This window comes from Falco punctatus, assembly GCF_963210335.1.
Source record: "Falco punctatus genome assembly, chromosome: 1".
NCBI classification, from domain to species: domain Eukaryota; kingdom Metazoa; phylum Chordata; class Aves; order Falconiformes; family Falconidae; genus Falco; species Falco punctatus.
Genome location: NC_137580.1, coordinates 24,780,972 through 24,804,874, shown reverse-complemented (window position 1 = coordinate 24,804,874; position 23,903 = coordinate 24,780,972). Strand labels below are relative to the sequence as shown.

At 42.0% G+C, this 23,903-nt stretch overlaps 1 protein-coding gene across 4 annotated transcripts in view; it reads left to right on the top strand.

The window, feature by feature from the left end:
• Nucleotides 1-23,903, top strand: part of LOC308072643 (uncharacterized protein) — a 114,899-nt gene that overhangs the window by 15,956 nt on the left and 75,040 nt on the right. For 3 of the 4 annotated variants that reach the window (XR_013931724.1, XM_080409842.1, XM_080409843.1), the window contains exon 2: nt 1-23,903. This exon is cut by the window's left edge and continues 4,160 nt beyond it; it is cut by the window's right edge and continues 13,031 nt beyond it. The exons of the other annotated variant lie outside the window; for it this stretch is intronic. The gene's annotated coding sequence lies outside the window, so the exon portion shown is untranslated. 4 annotated transcript variants of the gene reach the window in all.

The following is a 23,903-nucleotide window of genomic DNA, read 5'->3' as shown; positions in this document are numbered from 1 at the left end:
ACCTCTAAGCAGTATAAGCAGGAAAATATATTGATTTTACAGAAGTAAGACTGCTAATGTGAAACTACATATATGTTAGTATTTCTGCCTACATAAACATGTATATGTGTATGTATACATGGAAACAACTTTTATTTATTCAGTCCGAACAGGAGAGACTCTGCCAAACTCAAATGCAAATATCAAAAGATCATCTTGGATGTGGTAACACACCCAGAATAATTTAAACGGTTTTGGGATTTTTTTTGTTTGTGGTTTTGGGTGTTTGTTTTTCCACATGTGATGGGAAATAATGGTAGTTTTGCGGATATTTTTTGGTTTTTTTCTTTATAGTCATCCCAGGGCTCTTTTTTATTGGTATGCTGGTATTTGCACAGCCACTGAAGGCTGATTATGACTAAATTCAGCAGATGGCTCGCAGAAGACATGAGCTTTAACACTGGGTGGTGGAACTGCGGCATTATTCACAGTAACCACCAGCCACACACCTGCACTGCTGCCTCTAGTCATTTGTGCGTAGCTGTCCTGTTTGTTGCCTGTATGGGGTCCTTTTTCCAAGGTGGTGTGAAGTCAGGTGTATTTTTGGTTAGTTCAAAGCCATAACAAGATACTGTTAATAAATAGATATTAATTAAAGAAACACAGCTGTATGTAGAGACACCTCATATACCGCAGTAGACGGGTAGTTTCTATGAGGCTCCACGTACTGGCTCCCACTCTGACATCCATGTCTCGTGTTCAGAGCTGTCATACGGGAGAGTCTTGGCAAGTGACCCACCCCTGCCGTCAGTTCGGGGTCCCCATCCCCGAGTGCTACAGAAGAGCTCTAGGAGGGAATATCTGCGTCTGGGGTACCTTCTCTGCCTGCTCACCACCGTGGCTAAAGTCACCAGCCCCCTCAGTGCAGGTAAGAGTGCTGTTTGCTCTGCGTCTCCTTTGAGTGAGGCTTCTGATGGAACCAAGGCAGCAGTCTTGCCTGGGCAGAGCCGCAGGGAACGATGAGCTAGTCTAGCTAAAAGAGCAGTACATCTTTTAAAAGCAATTCCCTGGAGTTGTGAGGGAGATCTTGGACTTACTAACTACTCACACCAAATGCCTCTGCCCAGTGGCTGTCTTGTCGGAGTGCTGAGCTCTGCCTTTGTGACAAGGACACTGAGCATGCGCTATGCTTTGATAATCCGTGTTTCTGTGATGTCTGTACAAGAAGGATACCCTGTGGCTCTTTTCCTTGACAGCAGCCAGCAGGTGGGGCATATAGGAGTTCAATAGCACCAGGCACAGCGACTCTTGAAATCCTGCTCCAGAGGTAAAGTCCTTGTGTAGAACTCGGGGTGGTTTCCAGTATTTGGAGCCACGCTCCAGGCAGCGGCAAAGGCGGCAGCTGGTCGATGTAACGCTCTTCCCCTGCCCCCTCGAAGCTGGGGCAAGCACTGAGAGCATGGCCACTGAGGGTGAAAGGCAGTGGAATTGAAGCTCAGAAAGCAAAGGTTACCCTTGTACCTTTTCCTCATTTCTTATTGATCATTTTAATTCTCAGATTTTTATACCAACTGGTAAGGTTGTTGTGGCGGACATAGTCTTTTAGCATGTCTATGTACTTTGCATACTACAAAATACCTTTGACCACTGCTAGTGCTCCAAGGCAGATGCTGCAACACAAATCATAATTTACATAATTCTTCTGCACAGAGACAAAGTTATAAATTAATTCTAGGTAATGGCACACACACAAGCTATTCTATACTGCATTTCAATGCAGATATTGAAATGCCTTTAGAAATTAATCACATAACATCAAGTAAGCTTACGTTATCACTGGGGAAAAGAAAGCCCTCTAGCAACAATTATGTGTACATTTTTGCATAATGTTTCCTGAATGTGGTGGCTATGCTTCATGAACCATGTATGTACTTCATTTGCATGAGGGTGTTTCTATAGACTGATGTAAAACGAGAGGTGTGCAGATAGTCCTGGACTTCTACAGCTTGGGATTGGTTGGACTTGTAGAGGAATCTAGGTAATTAGAGCCTAGTAGTACTTCTGTGTTCTTAAGAAAAAAAAAAACAACCGCTTCCAAGTAAAGTTTTCCACTGGCCCTGTTTACATTAAGCCAAAATTACACCCCATCTTTGTCAAGTCTTTGGCTACAATAGAACATTGTGCCTCTCTCAGAGGACTGGAATCCTTAGAAGCGATTTTGGTTTAGAAGAAAAGGGAAATGTGTTTGGAATTAAAGCAGAGAACAACCTGATCGTTTCATATGAAAAGGTGGAGATTGTGGGCAAATAGTTCTGGAAAACCATAGTCAAAGGGGTGGTGCAGCATTGCTAGTAAGCCCTTGGTGTTGGTGAAAGGTGTTAACGTGTACTGAGGAATGTAATTCCCTACTGTACAATTGCAACCTAGGCCTCTCTTTGCTAGAGATTAAATGGAAAAAAACCCCACTGAATACTACATTCAAACAACGTTGTGCTGTATACCTATGTAACAATCTTCTTGTGATATATATATATATATATATATATACATGAAAACAAAGTTGTATTGTTTCCCTGGTAGACTTTGTTAGGATCACTTTCTGATTTATATATATGAATAATTATTTTTTTAAACGCATCTTCTTATAGTAGGCAGGAGAGAAGAAAAAAAAAAAAGAAAAACCCTGGTTACCAAAATAAAAGTTAAATGTGAAGTGGCTATGACTGGAATTTGTTTCAGAACCTGTATTACACAGGTGACTGTGACATTGGATGTGCCCTTGTATTGTTTAGAAAGAGAAGTATTAGGTTTCCCTGTCTGGCTGGGAAGCACGGTTATTTTTTTACTCCTCCCTTTGGGGCCTAAACCAGTGTTTCATATTGAGTGTAGGGATCTCTTTGCCTTCACATCCCACATCCCACATAAAAGCAGCACCGTTTTATGGACTCTGTGTTAGCTTTTTGTGGATTTCATGTCTGGATGAACTGTAGGTTTGTTAGAATTAAATGTGTGGCTGAAAGATTGCAAAATTTTGTATTTGTATCTGTGTGTGGTATTTTTAAACAGAAGTTTCAAGCAAGGATCTGCAGTAGTCCCTCAAGTGATGGCAAAGAAAAGTGGGAAAATGTTGGTGTGTAACACTGGCTGAGTCAGTAGGGTGCATTAAATATGAATTTATGCACATGCTGTAATGTGTGTATTGAATGAGAGGGGGGAGGTGGGAAAAATCTTGCTGCGTAGACCTGGAGTTGGGGGACCTTGGCTGTGCTTCTGGTCTGCTGCTGCGTGACCTTCAGTGGTCACTGCCCTGAGTTCAACAGTCGCTAAGTTTTTGCTTTTCTGCTTGCTTTCTTGCACTTTCTTTGGCCTACTGTGGTTGTAAAGTTTCCTAACCAGGGTTGGTCTCCACCTACACTTTACTCTGACCAGCTGATCTGTGTTAAAATTACAATTTCTTTTTTCACAGTGGGATTCTAATACAGCTTAATAGCTTAAAATACTCTATTTTCCAGGTGTGAATACTTGTAGAGTGTAACCCCAATGCAGCTATATAAATATGATATAAGTATTATTTATATTAATATAAATAAAAAGTAAATAAAACTGTTTGCTTGAAAATAGTTAGCAGATCAAGAGTTTTGCTTTCATCCCATCCTGCTTTGCTCTGCTCTTAGATACAGTCCTAAGAAAGGAAGACAGTTCAAGATTCCTAACTTCCGAGTCACAGCATGATGTGATGATATACATTGTGTTGGCAAGAAACATATGCGCCATGACACAGTAGTTGTGTATGTATAGTCAGCATTTCCTCTGGAATATTTCCTGAATAATATTTGACATGCAGTTCATGTTCCTGCAACAGGCAGAGTAAATATGTTCATGACTTCCAAATAGGAGCTGCATGTGCGGGAGCTGTGTGTGTAATTAATCCCTGTTATTGTTTTCCAATATAAGTCTTCAAGTTGGCTGCATATATTCGGTCATTTCAATGCTCCAGTTATTTGCATCTATGTAACAGCACCGCTTAACCCTTTCTTGCACCATTCTTATATATTACTTACACCAGTAAGGTAACTGTTCACGTGAATAACAGGAAAACACCAATAAATTGGCTTTTGCATTTACTATTAAAAAGCCTATGTTAAAGGCCGGAATCTGATGCCATAAAAGCTTTGTGTAGGACAAGTATGAACAAGAAGTGGGTAAGGAATTTTGAAATGCAAGTTTCATTTGTGCTTTTTGTGCTCCTTCACACCATGAGGACAGCCATAAGGCAAGTTCTCCTGTTGTGTGTCACAGGAGTCCACTGAACCCTAGAAACAGAACCTGACTCCAAAGAGCTGTTTTCTTAAGTGTAGAAGACAGTTTTTCCCTAAGGAATTTCATCGGGGAGCTTCATTAATGTTAGATGTGACATGAATTCGCCTCTTGAGACATGTAGGTATTGCCCTGGATTGGTGCATCTGTATGATTGCTAAATTATGAATTTATAACATATTAACGTATGTAGCTTAATCTTGCCACAGAGGTAACATAAGTGACAGAAACTGGGTTTAATGCCAGTAAGACTTGTTCGCTGGACCAAAGCAAACACTTGAAGTTGCATCACTCCAATCACGGCTGATGTGATGCTTCCCTTCTCTGTCACATCTCAAGTACAGTTTCAGCTAATGTATACCCCAGGTTTAATCCTGGTTATGGTACTTTGTGAATTAAAAAGTGCATGTTTGAACTGAAGCGAAGTATGCATGCTAATCAGCTAGCATTTGTAACTAATTGTAGGGCTATGGCCATCCACGCTTGTCTGCTCTAGGAACACGTGAGATCCAAGCAGAAAGCTAGCTATTTTTCATGACTGAAGGTTAAGGTTCTTCCATAAATCGCAATAAAAAAGCAATTACACCGAAGTGAGATCCCACAATAGAAATGGAAGAATATTGCCACAGTAATTTCAATTTAAGCTGTGCACAAATGAGACATAAAGCAATTCTACATAAACTACTTAAGCCTGAACTGAAGCACCACTCACCTGCTCCTGTAAATTATTTCCCTGGCCTATAAAATCATCTTATACCGAAAGTAGCAAGTGAGGTGTCCCTGAGACCACATACACCTGCAAACACAATGTGCCTGTATTTAATTGTTTTTGAACTGTGGTATCAATAGAGCAATGTGTTTATGAATACAGGCCTGGGGTGGCCAGTAGCAGGACATGCAGTCTCTTCCCCATCACCTATTCAGTTCACACACCTCTTCCTCTAGACAAAACATCATCCTCTAGATCTAAATATGATGCTCTTCTAACAGTGGTTAGAAGCTGTTCCCGTCTTAAAAATCCATGTAGACATTAACGTGAGGCTTGGCCATCACTCAGTTTTTGCATGTTTACGACTGATCCAGGTACTGGTTGTTTTGGTGGTGTTTGGTTCATTCTTTTTTTTTGAACGGAAGTATGTGTTCATTGGAGACAACATTAAATTGGTATAAAACTTCCTTAGATTCATATAGCTTTCTCCTTTTCCCAGACTCGTTCAAGATCCTTTGGCATAAGTTTAGTATTGTAATATTGCCACTTCATCTCCATTCTGGCTGGTGGCAGGTTTGCTGATAAAATAATAACGTGGAGGTTAAATGGTGAAACTGCTGTGTCTGAGACTGTCACTCTGGCATGTCATAAAAGAAACCTCGACCATTCTGTTCACATAAAAATGCCCTTCTCAGAATAACCTATCCTTGTTTTGCTACCACTGTACTATTTAAAGGGAAGGAAGAGGTGGTCTTCAAATCACAATAAATACAATACCTGCAAATATTTTGATTTTTTTTTTTCCTTAATAGACTATATAGTCATACAATCTTATTTGAGACCTGAAGAGGAAATGTGACCTAGGGATACATGTATATTTGCCAAAAACTGTTAAAAGATCCTTGGTTTGCAGAGCTGGGTATTTAAATTACAGAATTGAAGTTGTCTCTGCAGTTTTCTTCACCCCTGTGTACGGATACGTTATGACGCAGTGTTAAATGACTACAGACTGGTTTATTCCTGGCAGTTCTGCCTCAGTGTACAGGATAATTCATGTACTGCATGAGGCTCTTGGACATGCTATAGTGAATGAGTTGAAATGAACCTGGCGAGTAGGTCAGGAAGCTACAGAGCAGAAGGGATGGTTTTGTGCTGGACTCCTACCTGTTCCTGAGCTCTTTGTGTACCTGCATGTCTCACTTTGTTGTGTAATATTATTGCTTTGCATGAACAGAAGAACACTGGCAATAGGTAAGCCTTAGAAACATGGAGCATATTTGCAGCATCTGTGCACGCTCGTATCCAGGTTGGGGTTGTAGCATGGCTTTTTTTAATGCTCTCTGACTCGCCTGAGGAGTGATCGGTTGTTTAGCAGTAATCTGGACTGCATTCCTTACCTATTTCAAACTGCTCCCGCAGGTACTGTCAGCTTTAGCTACATGTTATGCAGGACTTGTTCTTTAAGTTCATCCTCAAGCTTGTGGCGTTCGTAGCGTTTACATGTGGTTTTGGGGTTGTACACATGGTAAGTGAATTTGTAGTATTTGGACAAATGCAATGCTTCCTTATCTCAAGCACATCTGTCTTCAGTGATACCTGTTGTTGATGCCTCTGCATCTGTGAGGCTTGGCTGGAGGCAGCAGAGCCTGCTCGTGTTTTGGCCACTGTTCTAGAGTTTCTTTTTCTTGCCTTTTCAAGCTTTCTTCAGAATCCATTAGGCTACAACATACGGTGAGATTTTTGTCAAGAGGAAGAAGGATCTATGTATCATTGCTAGGCAAAATAGCAGAACATTGTTAGCCAGCTGTGAGAGAACTCAGGAGGGGCCAGTATGGTATGTTCCAGTTCTGCCGGCAACTGTTCGCCCCAAGTTTATTGGACTTGTTTAGACTCAAAGAGGAGATGCTAACTTGCCGGTTTGGGTCTTGGAGTTTTCTTTGTGCTGCACAGAGAAAAATCTGATGCACTCGGCTAAATGTTTTATTTGCTATGGGAATTTGCTTTGGCTAATGCAACTTTTAAGACCTGTTGGTTCATTCAGAGGTCAAGGAACATTTATGTAAGAGAGTCTTCAATAACATTCCTTTAACTTGGCAAGTTGAAAAAGCACAGCGCCAGTTTTTCTCCTCTTTTGAGTATTAAATTTTTGCGTGGATCCTTTTGACTTCCAACCAGACAGCGAAATTGCTTTTAAAACCTGAAGACGGCATCATGTAAAGGCAGAGACATACGCTGTGAGTTAGTTTCCATGGATTTTATTTTTTCCCTACCTCCCTATTAATGAGGGTTAACCCTAACCCCAGCACACTAAGAGTTTTCAGCTAAAAAGGTATATAAAGGTAAGATTTGTCTAAGCTCATTTAAGTCCAAGTTATCTGCTATTAAGACTTTTCACTCATCCAAATATTCTGGAGAGAACAGGTGTGAGAGAAGGCTCATACTCTGTGTGTGTAGCTGCTTCTCTTTGCTGAAGGATCTGCCGTACTTTGGTGTTTTCTGTATTTCTCTGGCACTTGCTATCTGTGCTGCTATGTCTCAAGTCCATAAAAACCCAAAACACTCTTCGGTAAATTCCAGATTAAAAGCATCAGGTGAGGAAACAATTTGAACTGATTTTTTTTCCTTTAGAAGGATAGGATAGACAGACTCTTTGGTCACATGCAGCGAAGTGGGTTGAAGGGTGATTTACCCGAGCTGCCTCCTGTGACTTCAAGCAATAAGAAAAAGCAAATGTCTCTCCATAGAGCCGTCATAGCAGTTAAATGCTCTTCCTCCCACTTCCATATGCAGTTACCGCGTGTTGTGTGCACAGAGTTCATTTTTGGTTTATGTAAAGCTGAAGGAGCAGGAAAATTTGGGACACATTGCTGAGAAGCAGGATGAGATCCCCAGCCGCCTCCTCAGTTGCTAGTTACCAGAGGACTTCAGGTATCACAGAAGTACCTGAAGGAGAGGTACTCTTGATTTTCCTCCTTGTTGCCATTTCCCTTGGGACAGAATTGTATTGGTTGGTTTATTATGCTGCTGTATTGACAGATCCTGTGCTCTGCAAGTGTGAACTGTAGTTTTTTTCAAAAAAATAATAATTGTGTTTTTCAGTGTGGAATGCTGTGTTTGATGTACACTTGGGTTTTTGTGGCGGGTTTTTTTTTTGTGACCCGGGGATTTAAACAACTGTAACCCAGCCCCTGTGTGCAAATACCTGCTCACAGCACTGAGCTTGAGTTGCAAATACTGCCAGAAAGCTTACCAGTGTATCTTACTGCCACAGTTACCCTGTGCTACCTGGGCTCAAACTGGGCAAACCAGCCTTGCACAGGGTGATTTCAGCTGGGGAGGGCTGAGCCTGTGCAGCTACAGAAGATGAGCTGGAAGCAGCTCTGTCGCTCGGAGGCTCAGTGCCGCTGCTCAGTTAACATCCACACAGCGCGTCACCAGCCTTTCGTAGAAAAGCACGGTTGCATCAAAATGGCCTGGTTAGGAGGGGTGTCCCGACTGGCGCTGGGGTGTCGCTCAGTAGGGTGATAGCTGACTTGGACAAAAACCGTGCTGGTGAGTGAGGAGGAACCAGGATGAACCAGCATGTGGCAGTGTGTGTGTGTGTCAGAGCCTTGCCCTGTTTTGTTTGAAAGTGGAGACAGAAGCCTGTCGGTTCAGTGGAAACAAGATAGAGCCGAGCATCTTTCATCTGCTTATATAGTCTCGTTCTTCACCTGGCATCACTTCACAGAGAGCTCTCAGGCAGGAGACCGAAGCCTGCAGGACCTCGCCTTGGGAGGGGATGCGGTGTGCGGAGGGGCGGCTGCCCATCTCGGGAGCCACTGGGCAAGGACTGGGAACATAAGTGTGCACACTTTTTTTTTTTGTTGCCCAGGCTCACAAACACAAACTGGGAACATCACTGGGGCAGTGAGGCAGTGTGTACTCACATATTGTTGAGTTGGAAACCAAAATGGCAGGAGGAATAGGGAATCTGAATTAAAAAAACAAAAACAAAAAAAACAGAGCCAGAGGGAGGAGGGGAAATAAAGATGCCTGGATTTAAGAACTTGCTTCTGGGGCAATATTCTAAATAACTGTTTGGTCAACTCTGCTGTCCTGCTGCTGCTTCTCAGAAGTAGTTTTTACCTGTGCGTGATTTTTATCATCGAGAGTGGGGAGAACCAATTTCTTGGGTGCCTCGGTAGCGTTAGACGCTTAGCCATTTCTGCTGCTTAGAACCAAGCCAGCAGTGGTGTATGTTCAGCACAGCCGCTACTCAGAAAGTCAGTCCTATCCTTTATCCCGGTAGAATTAACTGCTGAAACAGAAAAATTCAATGCTTAACTGAAGGTGCAACTTATGACACGTAATGATTGCACTGGTCAGAAACTAGTGGGAAACCTGGGAAAGAAGTTGCCTTTCCTTTCTTAGGGCAGTGGCGCAGTATTTCAGTGTTGGTTTTTGCTATGGCTGAGCAAAGTCACATCAGGATTTCATTATCAGGCAGAGCTTTAGCTGGTTTGGCATGTCCCTTGCCGTTGCATTTCCAAACCGGTGATGATGTGCACAGGAGGCAAGAACAGCAGAAGAGATCAGGAGTTATGGCTGTGCATTTCTACCTGAGGCAGAAGATGCCTGTAAGGAAAAACCTGGAGCCAGACTTGAGCGACCAGAGCCATCTGTGCTCTGGAGCACAACGCTGCAGAGGCAGCATCGCCGCAGAGACCTCTGACTTGTGCTTTGCATTGTGTCTCTGTCAGGATTTCACTCCTGGGTCAGCGCTAACCCGTTCCTAAGCTTGCAGCGATTCTTCTGTGAAATGTTTTCTGACAAGCTGGCAAGGACTCCTTGCTCCGTTATCCCCAGTGGTTAGTGCGTCAGTGTTTGGCAGTCTGTTATCCTGACCACGTTCCCTCCTCTTACTTGCTGCTTTCTCATTTTATTTGTCATATTTTGTACCTTTTACCTGTAAGGGCTGTAACTGCTGTATTTTGCAGTTGGTTGGGCGGCAGGGAGGCAAGGGAGAGGGAAAAGGAGGCAAGGGAAAGGAAGAGAAAACCCAGCAGATAATGTCTTTTTTTGTGTGAGAAGCCCTGGGTGGTGGAAAAAGTTGTTTGTAAAGCTCTGAAAAAATTTGCATTGCCCTTGAAACATGTTTGGCCTTTTTTTATCTTATTACAGTTCTTGCAGTTATACCTGGGGTGAACTAATCTCTTCATTAGCTACGTCTGACTGCTCAGGCGAACGTATCCTTCAGTTGGGTGAGCATTCTGACATTATTTTTATGCAAAGGGATGTCACCATTTTTTAATGGTACATCCCAGGGGGTGGCTAAATCTTTTCACTGCTGAGAGACATCTTTTGGCTTTTAATGAAGTTTAAAAACACCAGCATACTAATTACTTTCTAGTGCCTAAATACATGTGCATGTATACAGACACCTACATCTATGGTCTCCTTTGCTCTCAACCTCCTCTTGGATTTCTGAAGAGTGTTCATTCGTAGTTATTTGGTTCCAGGCTTACTGATGGCTGCTTGTGACTGATGTTCATGTACCTTAACACAAAAACACGACAGTGAATCTTCTTTCAATGTGTTCTGTGAAAACGGAGTGTTTCAGTTTTGAAGAAGGGTGCTGCAGCTGCACGTTACCGTATGGTGCTTTGATCAAAAATTTGATGATTTGCAAAAACTTGCAAGTGCTTTGCATTTTCACATGTATAACTAAAATCTGCGAATGTGACTGTGATCCACAGCCGCGGGCGCAGAGCTTGAGGTGATACGAACTAGGAGAGCCGTCTTTGACATGCTTCCTGCGCCCTTCTCCCTGTGCATCAGGTCGGTGCCGGGTTGAAGTGGGGGTGCCAGGGGTGTTGCACCTGAGCTGCGGAGAACCGGTAAGAGTAGTGAGTGCCTGCGTTAAGTTTACACCCTTGCTGTTCTGTCTCTGCCTTCTCTCTGCTTCCCGTTTCTTCCTGTGTTTACACTGGTCTCTGTGCTGCAAAAATGGAATGTAGCAGATGAACCGGATTGTATGAAGCCAATGCCATGTGAAATGGAGATCGTCTCCTGTCAGACTTTGATGCAAATCAGGAAAGATTTCATAGGGACCTACATCTGGAAGGGGCACAGTGTTTGTTCTAAGCTGTCCATACATTCTAATCCTATCTAGGCTGAAAATCCTAATCTAGCCTGTGGAGTGACACCTTAAAGCAGGGGTCCTCGAACTACAGCCCACGGGCCGGATACAGCCCCCCAGGGTCCTCAATCCGGCCTCTGGTATTTACAGACCCCCCGACCCCCCTCCCCGCCAGGGGTTGGGGGGGAAACCAAGCAGCCGCAGATGGCTGCCTGCCACTTCATCCGCGCGCCGGCCCCCTGGTTAAAAAGTTTGAGGACCCCTGCCTTAAAGCAATGTTAATGTTTGCCCTTCCCACTCATGCTGGGACATAAGTCCCAGCCTCAGTCCTCTTATGTGTAGAAGCTTTATTCTGATTTTCAGGATGAATTTTATTGCTGGCTACTTTGTACCCCTTCATTCTTTTGTCATCAGCATCCTCTAACTGAAGTTTTTCTCCCTCCTTTTACGCTCTTTTCATGATGTTTTCAAAGAAATGGATATTCCAAAAGGGATGTCAGAATCTGTATCTGCATTATGCAAATGGCATCTCAGTCACCTGTTGAAACAACTTCTACAGCCTACCACGATGTACGTATTATTAGAGCATTAAGTGCCTTTGGCAGAAGAGCAGGGAGAATAGAAGGCGTCTAACTATGAAGTAGGAGTCCACAAAGGGATATTTTACACGCAGGATGTACAGAAGGCGGTACGCTGCTGGGCTCTTCTCCCCTCTGTCATCTGAAGGGATGTCATGAAATGTGTTAGTTATTACGAAGAAAGGCTCTAGCTCTGTTTGGTTGCCCTACATACATGCTAGCTTTAAAAAAAATCTGTGGTTTTGCTGCTGATCTGGTAGTGATTTCCTGACTGTGAAAGGAAAAGTCATGATTTTTAATTGCACTGTAGTAGAAACTCATGTTGATAGTACATGTGGCATTTGTTTGCAAATGTAGCTTTATTCTGTGGAAGTTTAGCAGTAAACATTGACTACCAGAATACCTGCCAACAACTGCCTCTTCCACCAGACCTTTCTTGTGGGTTGACTACAAGACTAACAGTGCATCTTTCTTTACTGAGTTGACTTTTCAGCTCCTGAGCTCACTCTTCAGCTAAGCCAGATATGTTGCTGCGCTAAGGAATAGTGCTGCTATGCAGTAGGAGCACACCGTCATACCAGGGTTTTTTGATATATCACCTTTCAATGGTTCCAAAGCATTTCGTTGGGTGCCGTAAAATGGTTTATTTGCTTATGTAGTGTTCTTTGAGTACAAGAGGGTAACTTCTTTCATTGGTACCAACATCAATCCCTAACAAGTCAAAGATGATGACGGTGCAGCTCTGGGGAGCTGGCACTGAGCGGCTCGCCCACGGTATGGGCTGGTGAGAGCACGCTTGCTCTCCAGCACCACCACATAAAAATGTTACTGTCAGAAAACATAAATCACAGCTGCAAAATAATTCATATGTTTGTGTATATTTTCCAGTCTAAAACTCACTTTTTTGATACTGATTACTTTCATCGTTTGTGCTTTTTTCTAATGACTTTTAAGTGCCTTCACAGATATATTTTCAAGACTACTTATCTAGTAAACAATACTTAAATGGAGTATTTCACTATCTAGGACAAATAAATCTAGATTTTCAATAATCAAAAAGCATTACTGATTGGCTTTTTTTTCCAGATTTTCCATACAGCTAGCATATTGAAAAAAATGCAGTTTTCATAGTCCTTTTTGATTTTAGGCCCTAATACAGCACTCTAACAAAACCCTTAAACTTTGTTTCTAGGTAAGACTTTACGTGTTTGACCTATAAATTCCAGACAGTTCTTTGCTGAAGTTGAAACTGACCTGGGAAGGGTATTGTGGGAGGTGGTGGCCCTTGAGATAACGGGAGGGAGGAAGGTGCTCTTTGTGCTTTGAGGCTCTTCCCAGATGGGGATTAGTTGGCCTTCTAAGATTATTACTGAGGGGGAGAAATGATTCCTGAAGGAATCAGGGTGTCTTATATGGTCCAGGGGGTTTGGAAGATGTTTGGAAATGTGTCCTCAATAGCAGTATTTCTCTATAAAATTAATGTTGTGCACCTTTTTTCTGTTAAACCTTTTAAGTGAAAACTAAATACCAACTAGGAAAGTTTTCAGTTTAAATTCAAAACGACGAGAGAACATCACAGCCTGACCTAAACCCTCACTGGACCTCTCTGTGGTTTGAGTTAGGTTGAATATTTGTAACCAGTTCCCAACACAGATTTGCTCTCAGTTCATTCCAGTGGTTCATACAACTCCCCCTCCAAAGTTTAGGGGGGAAAAAAAGAGTGAAGGGGAAAAGGGGGGCTTGCTGCAGACAATCACTTCTGTGTGTTTCAGTAGCTCCTTGAAGAAAGGCTTGTTTCCATTTTTCTGGGTGGGTCAGTTCTGGTTTTCTTAGAGCAACGGTGAAGGAATTTGGGTTCTTGAAGGAAAAAAAACCTGTACATCATTTTAGACCAAATAAAAATACATAAACTCACTAAAGATCCTGGCTGGCTGAGCATGTTAAAATTGCTGCTGCTCAGTTTCTGCTGCTGCTTTTATCCACTCTAACTAGACTGAACTAGCATAGCTACATTAGCTGTAGGTAGAGTTGCACCCTGCGTCCGCCGCGTATCTCCATCTGCGGAGTTCTGTCAGGCTTCCAGTATTTTCCAAACTGAAACAAGCAGCTTTCCAAATATTTTGTGGCACCCTGGTACACCTTTCTCTCAAAAACACTGATAGAGTGAAGTGCCTTTTACTGCTTAATATACTTTCCTGAACCAGCTGCAAACCATTTGCAGTTTTTCCTCCCTGAAGCACAGTTTGGGGAGATTTTGCAGTAGAGAGCGTGGGTGTGAGGTGCAGAGCCGATGCCCAGGAGAGGGCAGCCCTGCCCAGAGGAGCGCGAAGGTGAGATGCCCGAGTCATACATTGGAAATTTATTTCTTTGGCATGCTGCAAGCGAGCCAGGAATGATGTGCCTGATAACACCAGAGTGGGATAAAAAGCAGTTGTTTTTCAAGAGGCATTTAAAAGATGAGATTTCTTTCCTTTCAATGAGATCTCATTTTGGTTTGCTTTGTTTGTTGGGTTTTTTTATTATTATTATTAAGACACTAATTTAGAATTAAATAATATTATTAACTACTTTGGTCAAGACTTTACCTACCCTTGGTGTATTCAAACAGCGTAATCCGAGCAGAAATAACATTTGAGTAGTCTGTGTTGCTGCCAAGTTTTCGAGAAAGTCAGACTGCTGCATTGGTGCAAGCCTCTGGCTCGTCACCCAAACTTGGTGTTTGCTAGTGATGGGACTGGGTTTTAGACATGAACCTTCTCTCCAGGAGCAGAGTGAGTGTTTTCTTCACTTGATTTATTCTGTTCATTCAGTTTAATCCAAAAAGCCCAGTTCACTCACAGTTGAGGAAACGGGATGGAGGAGAGGGAACTTGCAAAGGTAGGGATGCTGCTTTTACTCTTTGACTGTAGCAATAAAAACAAGCTGTGATGTACTGGTGCTAAAACCCTGCCAAACAGAGCAACAAAAAGTGTTTAGTTCACTGATTACAGACAATTCTTGATTCAATAAACCAGTTCTTTTCCATTGCAAAACATAGGAGGTCTTTTTTGTGCATTCAGCTGGTTTTTTAAAAATCTTTTTAAGGTTTGGCAGTTGTAAGTTTCAATATACTTTATTAAAAGTAGTTAATCACTCTTAATTCAAAATTTATTCAGAACCTTATTAATTATATGATACTAAAATGAATGTATTATGTATTGTGGTGATGGAAGTGTTAAGTTCAGAGGTTGTATTTGCATTTCTTAATGGTTACAAATTATGAGCGAATATTTTCTTATGATAATTAAGGTCCCTTCCAACCCAATCTTCCTTAAAGATTCCTTATGATCTTTAAGGTCCCTCCTGACCCAAACCATTTTGTAGTTTTGTAATAAATAAAATTGGCAAATACAAACCAGGATCTACATCCTTACCCTAAAGAAAGGTTCTTTGTGAACGAAACTGGTTTTTTTAATCCATGATGGCCTATAATAGATCCCTTGGTAAAACACTGGGGCACTGGTTGTGTAACAAATGTTAATACTCAGCAAAGGGACATGTCTGTCTCTGCAGCAGATGTTTCCAGGTGCTAGCAATCCCATATCCTAAGAGGATGGGAATTCCAGCATCAGATCTGGTTCTGTGCTATCTATGTGTCACTTCCTTTTCACTTACAGGTCCCCACCTTGGTACTGCAGGGATTCTTTGTGCAATCAGACTGTAAGAACTTACTGTGATTGTGATTGATATATTATCTCTCTCTTTTTCACTTCCCCTTTGTCTTTGAGTTGGGCTAATGAATTCACACTAACAAATCCAGGCTATGCTGGTGTTTATTCCTTAGGTGTAAGCTGGACATCCTGGGAAACTGGAGTCCCCTTCCTGCTGGGTAGGCTTGCCAAAGGCAGCCAGGTTTCCTTTGAAATCCCAGCACCTCTGTGCCCCAGTCCTGAACTGGAGAACCCGAAAGCAGGAGTGCTTTCTTACCCTCATTTTCATCCATGTTCATAACTTTTCAGCAAGTATCACTGACGGGGTGTTAAGTAACTTATGAAAGTAAGAAACTAAGCCAAAGTATTGGAATTGTTTCGTTATAGTAGGCTTAGATCTATTTGTAATTCTTGGCCAATATCAAGGTAAGTTTGATCTGATCTGTTGCTTTACTGATTATTTCAGTGTTTTGTATTTAGTGTGCACAACACATTTTGCATGTATAGTATTTATGAAAGAAGAGATCCACATTCAGTTAATGGTACGCACATATGAAGTGAATGACTGGCCACTGTGATGTTTTGAAAGGCAAAAGAATATTTGTTAGAAATGTCTTCTCATTTTCCTATAAATGTAAGAGCGTGCTTCTTGCTTAAAATATTTATTTTCAGATTCTTTTTGAACATACTGTGCTAGACTTTTAATGGAAATGCTAATGTGAATGGTGCTATGGCAGTGATTATATACAGTATAGAAGGCGGTAGCAGTGCCATTAATAACACGCTGTCGACACGTGTAGCATCAGGCAAGCCAGACCGCAGCCATTGCTTCCAGTGGGAAGCACTGTTGTAGCTTGCTTTCTCCAAGACCTTTCAAATGTGCTGTGTTGAAGTAGGGTCTATGTTACATGTACATAGGAATAAATACTCCCTCATTTGGAAGAGTGTGAAAAATCGTATTTTATTTTTTTCAAAACTCAACCAAAAGTTTATTCTTGGAAGGAAAGGGTTAACTCATTAGTAATAATCTTCTTATGTCTCCTAAATAAGTTAAATGCCAGCTCATGAAAATAATCTGACTTGGAAATTACATTGGTCATCCTTTGGTTGCTTTCTGTTGTATTTATCATTAAAAGAACAAAGTAGGTGAGTAAAACTGTGCTGAAAAAATAACCTGCTAAGTAAATATCTGCTTTATCTGTTCAAGGAGAAGACATACATCACCTGTGAATAAGTGATAGGCAAATCTGAAAAGATTTTTGTGGCCACCATTTCACTAAAAGTGGAATTTTCAGATACTCATCTAATTACCAAATTATAACCCAGATCTCTTTAACCTTCGTGCTGAGGTGATGAAGCACGAGAACAAGCTCATTCCAGAAGGCAGCCTGAGTGCTGCCTGCTTTATAGCTGTGAAAGCAGCACAGTGATTTGCAGTCCTTCTTTTGAGATATTTTGGTGCATCCAAGATGAACTTCCTGCCTGGATCACTCTAGACAAGTAGATAAATCAGTAGATGTTCTGAGAGTTTCCAGTATGAAAATAAATTATGCCAGCAGAAGTTTGTTCAGGTGGAAAGGGGACAGACTAGAAGATGCAGCAGAAGAAGGCAAGAGAGTCTGGTTGTCTCTGGTGGGGAGGGATTTAGGAGATGGGCAGGTAGCCAGCCATGAAATGAGCCGTGTGGCAGAAAACATTTGAGGGTGAAGCGCTTGTGCACACATGCTCTGCTCTTCTGCATGATCAGGGTGGCGAGGCGCTGGCCCAGGCTGCCCAGAGCAGCTGTGGGTGCCCCATCCCTGGCAGTGCTCAAGGCCAGGCTGGACGGGGCTGGGAGCAGCCTGGGCTGGTGGGAGGTGTCCCTGCCCGTGGCAGCGGGTGGGAACTGGTGGGTCTTTAAGGTCACTTCCAACCCAAACCATTCTGTGAGTCTGTGATCAGTGATGGAGAAAGGAACTGATGGGGCAAAGGGGAGTTTTATGCTGATGAATTTGCTGCACAGAACTTAACTGTGCTGAATGCTGTCTTGGCTGATGCTTTGACTAACGAGACAGCTGTGAGCCCTATCAAGAGTGATTTTGTTTTCAAGTGGCGGCGGTGGTGTGTGAGCATGGCAAGAGGGTTAGCTGTCAGAGTACCCAGGCTTGAAGAAAGAGAAACTATGCTTAAATCTTAGTGAATCTGTAGACCTAACCCAGTGCGGAGTTTACTTTGCTCTGTACATGCTTCGTTGGTGTATGGGAGAGTTTCTGCCAGGAAGATTTTTAGTGGGAAGAGTGGATGTGGAGCAGTGTTTGCTAGATTTAGCATTGGCATAGGGAGGATGGCATTTTAGTGGCAGCCCACTGCACTAGAGCAGGTGGGGAGCACACTTTTGGAGAGGTGGGGTTTCTCCCAGGGTGCAGGATTTGTCTTTGACTGTAAAGCTAGTGCAAGCAGATCCTGTTTAGCGCAGCTCATGTGAATGCAAGGTTTGCAAGCATAAGGAAGAATCAGTTTCAGCTCCATGGCTGCCATCATCTCTCTGTCCTGCTTGACCACTGGCCACAAAGGCAGAGAACAGGATAATGTGCTACCAGAGATACCGGATTGCGGTATTGATAAAGCAGGGATAAAATAATGGTGGCGTTTACTCTGTTTTCTCCCTATTGTCTTGCTTTTCAGATGGTTCAGAATTCATGTACTCCCATTTTCTGGAGTCCATGTGACTTAAGCGTTGCTTTAATGATTTCTCTCTGCTGTTGAATATACATTAATTCACTGCTTGATTAAGCCATACCTGGCTGTGAATGGTGCAGTAACTATATGCTGCCTCTTAGTGTCATGTGAGTTAAGTGTCAGTTTTAAACTGCAGCTTTTATTTCTCAACAAGTAATATTTCATATATGAAGGATGTAAACATTTTTCTGATTATTATGAAATTATTTTCTTTCCCAACACCTGAAATTTAGAGCAAAGTCTCCATGACATTATCTAACCCTCTGCTAGAACATTTAGCAAATGTAGCCTACAGAAGCAGTTAGGTCAGCCAGAAAAGATGCAATACCCTTCCACAGCACAGTGGTTTTACCAGTCTCAAGAAGAACACAGCAACTAAATCTAGTTGTGAGGAGGCAAAATCATCTTGGTCAAACAGCCAAAGTTCTACCTTTCTGTAGCTAATGTTTCTTCAGAAAAAAGTGCTGGTAGTTTACTGCCAAGGGGACTCTTTGAAGTGCTGTAATTCACAGGTCTTTGTAAAATGAATTAATATCTTGGGAAGAAAGCTATGTAATAGGTAATAAGGAAAGAGAAACTTGAAAAGTGATTTTTAAGTCAGTATTTTTCTGACTTCAGTGGAGCAGAACAAAGAATCTGCCTGAGGAGTAGACTTACAGATTGTATGAAAAAAATCTGTGGCCAGAACAGGGAAAAAAATAAACTAAAATGAGGGAGATGATAAAAGTTGGAAATAAAGAACAGCAGTTTCATATGTATTGCCAAGAGAGCAAATGGATCGGGAGTAGATAAAAGTTGCTCTGTATTTCTTACAGGTGATGATGTCAAGCTTAAACCATTAACATATCTCACTATTATATAGAATACAGTTCAAGACTTAAAATTATCACAAAAAATTCAATACCTGTTCCAGACTTTTGAAAGCTTCAGTTAGAATTTATGTAGCAATTTTGGCTGGTAGGCCAATAGCTAATGGAAGCCCGTAGTCAAGTGAAGATTTCAGGGGGAGATTTTGTTTATATGTATATTCTTTTTAATAGCAGTAATTTTCCATAGTATTAAATCATCTTGGTCTTTAAAATCTACCATGATGCGTGCCCGTAGATTACAAGTAAATGCCAGATGTCAATGAATAGTAAAGAATTTCCTCTTGCTACAGAAGGAGAGAGATGATGTAGCAAAGAGAGAAGATTTGGCTTCAGAGGTGCCGGTGTCCTCAAGCGCAGTTACCTGCTAGACCTGCCTGGGTTTAATCTGAGCATCGAGACTTTCTTGTGAGGGCAAAGTCACCAGTTTGCAGCTGGAAATGGAGCTGGCTGAAGCCCTGCCAGCTTGAAATAGCAATGTACCCTTAGAACACACTTTCTGCATCTGTCCGTGAGCACAGCTATGACTTTACCTGTAGGACAGTTTCCAGGGGCCAGAGGTCTGAGTCCCGCTCAGCGCCACACTGGAGCTGGTAGGTATCTGAGGGGAGCTTTTGGTGTCTTGTTAATAGTTTGCCTGAAGATGCTTTTCTGAAAGTGGGGAATGAACACATAGGTATTTCTGCCTTAAGTGCAACAGGAACGGATTTATTAGATGACTTCTTACCTATACTGTATGCCTGTTTGTCTGAGTCTTCTGTTTGAAAGGATACACTAGGTCTCTTCTGTCAGTGAGCTGTCTGGTCCTAGGTGAAGGCTTTTATCCCAGGACTTCTCCTTCCTTGATTTTTTTTTTTTTTTTTCCTGATCCAGGTGGTTCTTTTGTAAATCTTGAAGTTTGGATGGGAATTCTGCTTCTGAAAACTTTGCCCATGTGTGTGCGCACGCATCAAAGCGGACAACATTAATGAAAGGCAGTTAATTAAAGATGAAGACTTAACCTTGTTTATGAGGCCACACAAGAATGAGTTTGACTGCAGCTTGAGGAAGGACGTTTCAAAGCCTAATGCAGTTTACTCACTGAGTTTCAGAAGGATTTTGAGCACTTAAGGTTTGAAAAATTCAGCTTAAGCCTTTGAGTTGACTTTTGTAGCCCTACCTGCTGCCATCTTGTGTCCTGTCTGTCACCATCCCCCTTGTCAAATCGTATTACAGTTTTTGAGAAATAAGGCCATTTGTAGTAAAAATGTTCCCTGTCAAAACCTGTATTTCCATACCATGGTAATAACTGATTTGGGATTAGCTAAACTCATTAAACAATAGATTTAAAGGTGGGAAATGGAGTGATGTAAATTGAAGTTCATGATGACACATGTAAAAGAACAGAGTGCACAAGCTGACTTACTGTGTGTAGAGTGGCCAGCACAGCGCGCTGTGGGTGGCCGAAGGTTCTGCGGTCCTTAATCGAAATGACCGACATGAATACCCTCTCGGAGTCTGATGCGAAGAAACTAGAAGATGTATTGAAAAGAACTAGTGTCAAGTGTCCAAATGGACATGGTGATTAGGAGGACCTGCTCTTTTCACAGTGTCGCAGCCCGGAGGTGTTGGCCTTGTGTTTTGGCAGGCCAGGGGAAGAACGCACGCAGAGTGGTGGTGGTTCTGTAAGCGGAAGGGAAACAAGATAAAGCAAGAAATGAAACCTGGAGTTTGAAGTTCTGTCTGTTTGTCCTTGTAAAACGGGCAGTCTTGAGAAGCATACTGAAAGTTTAGAAGCGTTTTGGAAAGTTTTTGTTTGTCAGATGCTGCTAGGCAGAATTATTTGGAGTGAGGCAGCATAAAGAAGCATTCTGAAATACTCCCCATCCTCGCTTGGTACAGCCAACCATCGAAGCTGCTGTTCCAGGTGAGAGAGAACACGCAGTGGTGTGGCTGTATCATGAATGGAATGATACAAATTAAGATCAGCCTAAAACTTAACTCTGTATCCTGAATAACCTGGGAAGTGGATAAGAGAGAGAATTCTTCTTTCCACATTGGGGACCCAGCTTGGTTGTTGGAGCTGGCTCTCCGTGCTCTTGCCAAAAATAGCAGATGATTTTTCACGGCCACACCTATTTAGGATTGTTATTTTTTGTCTTGTCCAACAAAGGATAGAATCAATGTTTTTCTGTTTCAGAAAAATACAACAGACATGGTAAATGCTTCCAAAACTAACAATTCCTTAAAAAAATAACCGTGTTCTGGGGAGTAGCAGACTCAAGCTCTTTATTAGTGTAATGCTTGCATAACATGACCATTATTAATTTCATTAGTATTTATTGTGCTGACTCTGGTTATAAAACATATCATCATCATCTTCTTATTCTGTTTGTGTTTTTAGAAATGTTTTTGTATGGTCTTATAGTCCATTAAAAATTCCAATTTCCAAAAATTCTGTAAGGTCATCCTGGGTGGTCCCCGTTAGTTGCTGAGAACAAAGCGTGCACCAGCCTCAGCTCCCTTCTCATGTGTGCTGGGACACGGTGGTGATCTTGTCTGTGAGGGTGGTATGTTACCATGCTCCGCAGTGCCACAGCTGGTTCCTGTCTGTTCATGGCTTGCACCTAGTGCTGCCTCTGCTGGCTTGACCCACCGTTGCATATTGCGCACTTGTGTCGGCACAGTTTAGGCAAAGGCCATCCCCATTCCAGTCCTAGAAGATGCTGTTGGAGGTCATGACGTTCATATTCCTCCAGTATTCTGGTATTAGATCGCTCGGTATTATTTTTTGATTCCTTTATTCATTCATGATGTGTGTGCTGAAGCAGCAATTTAAAAGGAAATGCAAACAATAGAATTGAAGTGACTCTATTGCTTCCCCCCAAACCAGAAAGTTTCATTTTTGGAACTGTAATAAAAGCCAAAGAAGCAAAGAACATGAGACCTGGAAAAGGGTGGTGCATGTGCTACTTCCACTTAACGTGGAAGTAGATAGTAGCTAGGCTGTTGCCTAGGAGCTCTCCTCTGCTTCTTGTACTTACTAGCCTTTCCTGTGTTTTATAAGCTGTGCAAAACTAGCAGATAGACTGTCTGAAGCACAGGTGTATTTTTAAAAAACCCAAGGCTGTTCAAAAAGCATCGATTTGCTTAGGGACTTAGGTGATTTTGCCTGAAGAACGCCTGTTAACCGGCAAAATTATTATATGTAAACAGCAACACTTTTATGCAGTGTCTCTGCAGTTTATATTATTGCGTAAATAAAAGTTTGGGGTTAGATGTGTTGCATTTCCATAATGACTGTATTAACTTGCCATGTGGAGGCTCCTGTAGTGATTTCCAGCATTTGTTACAGAACAGCACTAGCATTTGTAATCTTAGAAAGAGCCTGAATTCAAACCAAGGCACATGTTTAATGAAAGTTTTCTTGATATTTGAGATTTTTGAGATTTTGAGAAAGATTTTCTGATTTGCAATAGCCATTTTGATTTGCAAGGCATGCGTGGTTAGAGGCTTCTCGGTTTCCTCGCAAGGGCAGCCTCAAAACTGGCTGACTTGCTGCTCTACAGCCTACGCTGTTATTGCTGTCCCCAAACTCCAGCCAGCATCATGAAACCACAAGAATCAAACAAACAATAGGGTTTGCTCGGTAACAAAGATTTTTCCTAATGTTGAAAGATGTCATTTGTTGTACTTGAGGGATTAATGGGGAGGGAGGAGAATTCCACTGCTTTGAGTCCAGTCTCAGGGGAGCGTGTGAACGTTCGGGTTTTGTCCTGTGAAGCAGGATGGCTTACGGCTCCAGACAAGGCAGACGTGGTTGTTTGGGCCAGCTTTGCAGGCTGGTAAATACAGCTTCCAAAAGTAGTTTTCACAAGTGGCTCAAAGTTGGTAGCCAAGCTGTTCCTGACTCCCCGAGGATTGCTTTGTCTGCACAATTTGTACAATGAGCTGTGAGAGCAGCAGGGAGCCTCCATCTTAAAGATGCACGTGGGAACTCGATGTCCAGCTAAAACCTAGTAGCACTGTTTTTTGTCGATGAAGTTCAGTCAGTATGAAGTGTGGTGTGACTTCATCTCTTCATCTTCTGAAATGAATTGTTCCTTGTCCTGTACTCATCTAGCACATGGGTTAAAAGTTAACGTGATGTCTTTCCCAGTACTGGACACATTTCATAGCCCACTGTAGACGCAACCCAGAACTGCTTGGAGGTCTCCAAAACTACTGCAATATCCTAGTGAAGTTTTGAGTTACGTGACATTATTTGAATATTTCCTAAGCATTTTTCTGAAAACATTTTTTTCAAATAAAATAGAAGCAAGCAGGCATTTATTTTCTTTTACTTTACACAAAATAGTTTCCCCAGAAGCAAATGTAGTTTGCAAACTCCTGTCCCATTTTATGTGGAATCAAAAGGCACACATTGTCAGGACAAAATCAGACCAGAGCCTTAACGAACCATAGCTTTAGTACCATTCAAAAAAGGTGTCTTATATAATTCTCATTGTAACTGAACATCCAAGAAGAATTTAAGCAGCTAGCTGAAAGCAAACTGAAAGTTTTAGTGTTTGGCTTCAGTTTTGTCTTTTTAAAACTTCTAATTGCTCCTTTCAGTTGTCTAAAATTCATGGAAAATGAAGGAAGTAGGTGACAATTAGTGGTGGCTTCAGTGAGGTGATGCTTAGAAAGAATCAACCTTAGCAGAGTTTTTCCTATCTTAAACACGTGGAAGTGAGATTTAAAAACATCTTTGTTATATGTTAGGAAACAAGGGCTGCAGCTGATTTCCTTAGTATCAAGTGCAGATGAGCAGTCATTGGAGCGTCAGAGAGATGTTTTTCATTTCTACCAGGGTGACTTTTCCCTTACAATCTCTGCGTAGACAATTAAGCTGTTAAGTTTCATGGCTGTTTGGTAGAGTCTTGCAACTGGCAAGTCATGCAAAAT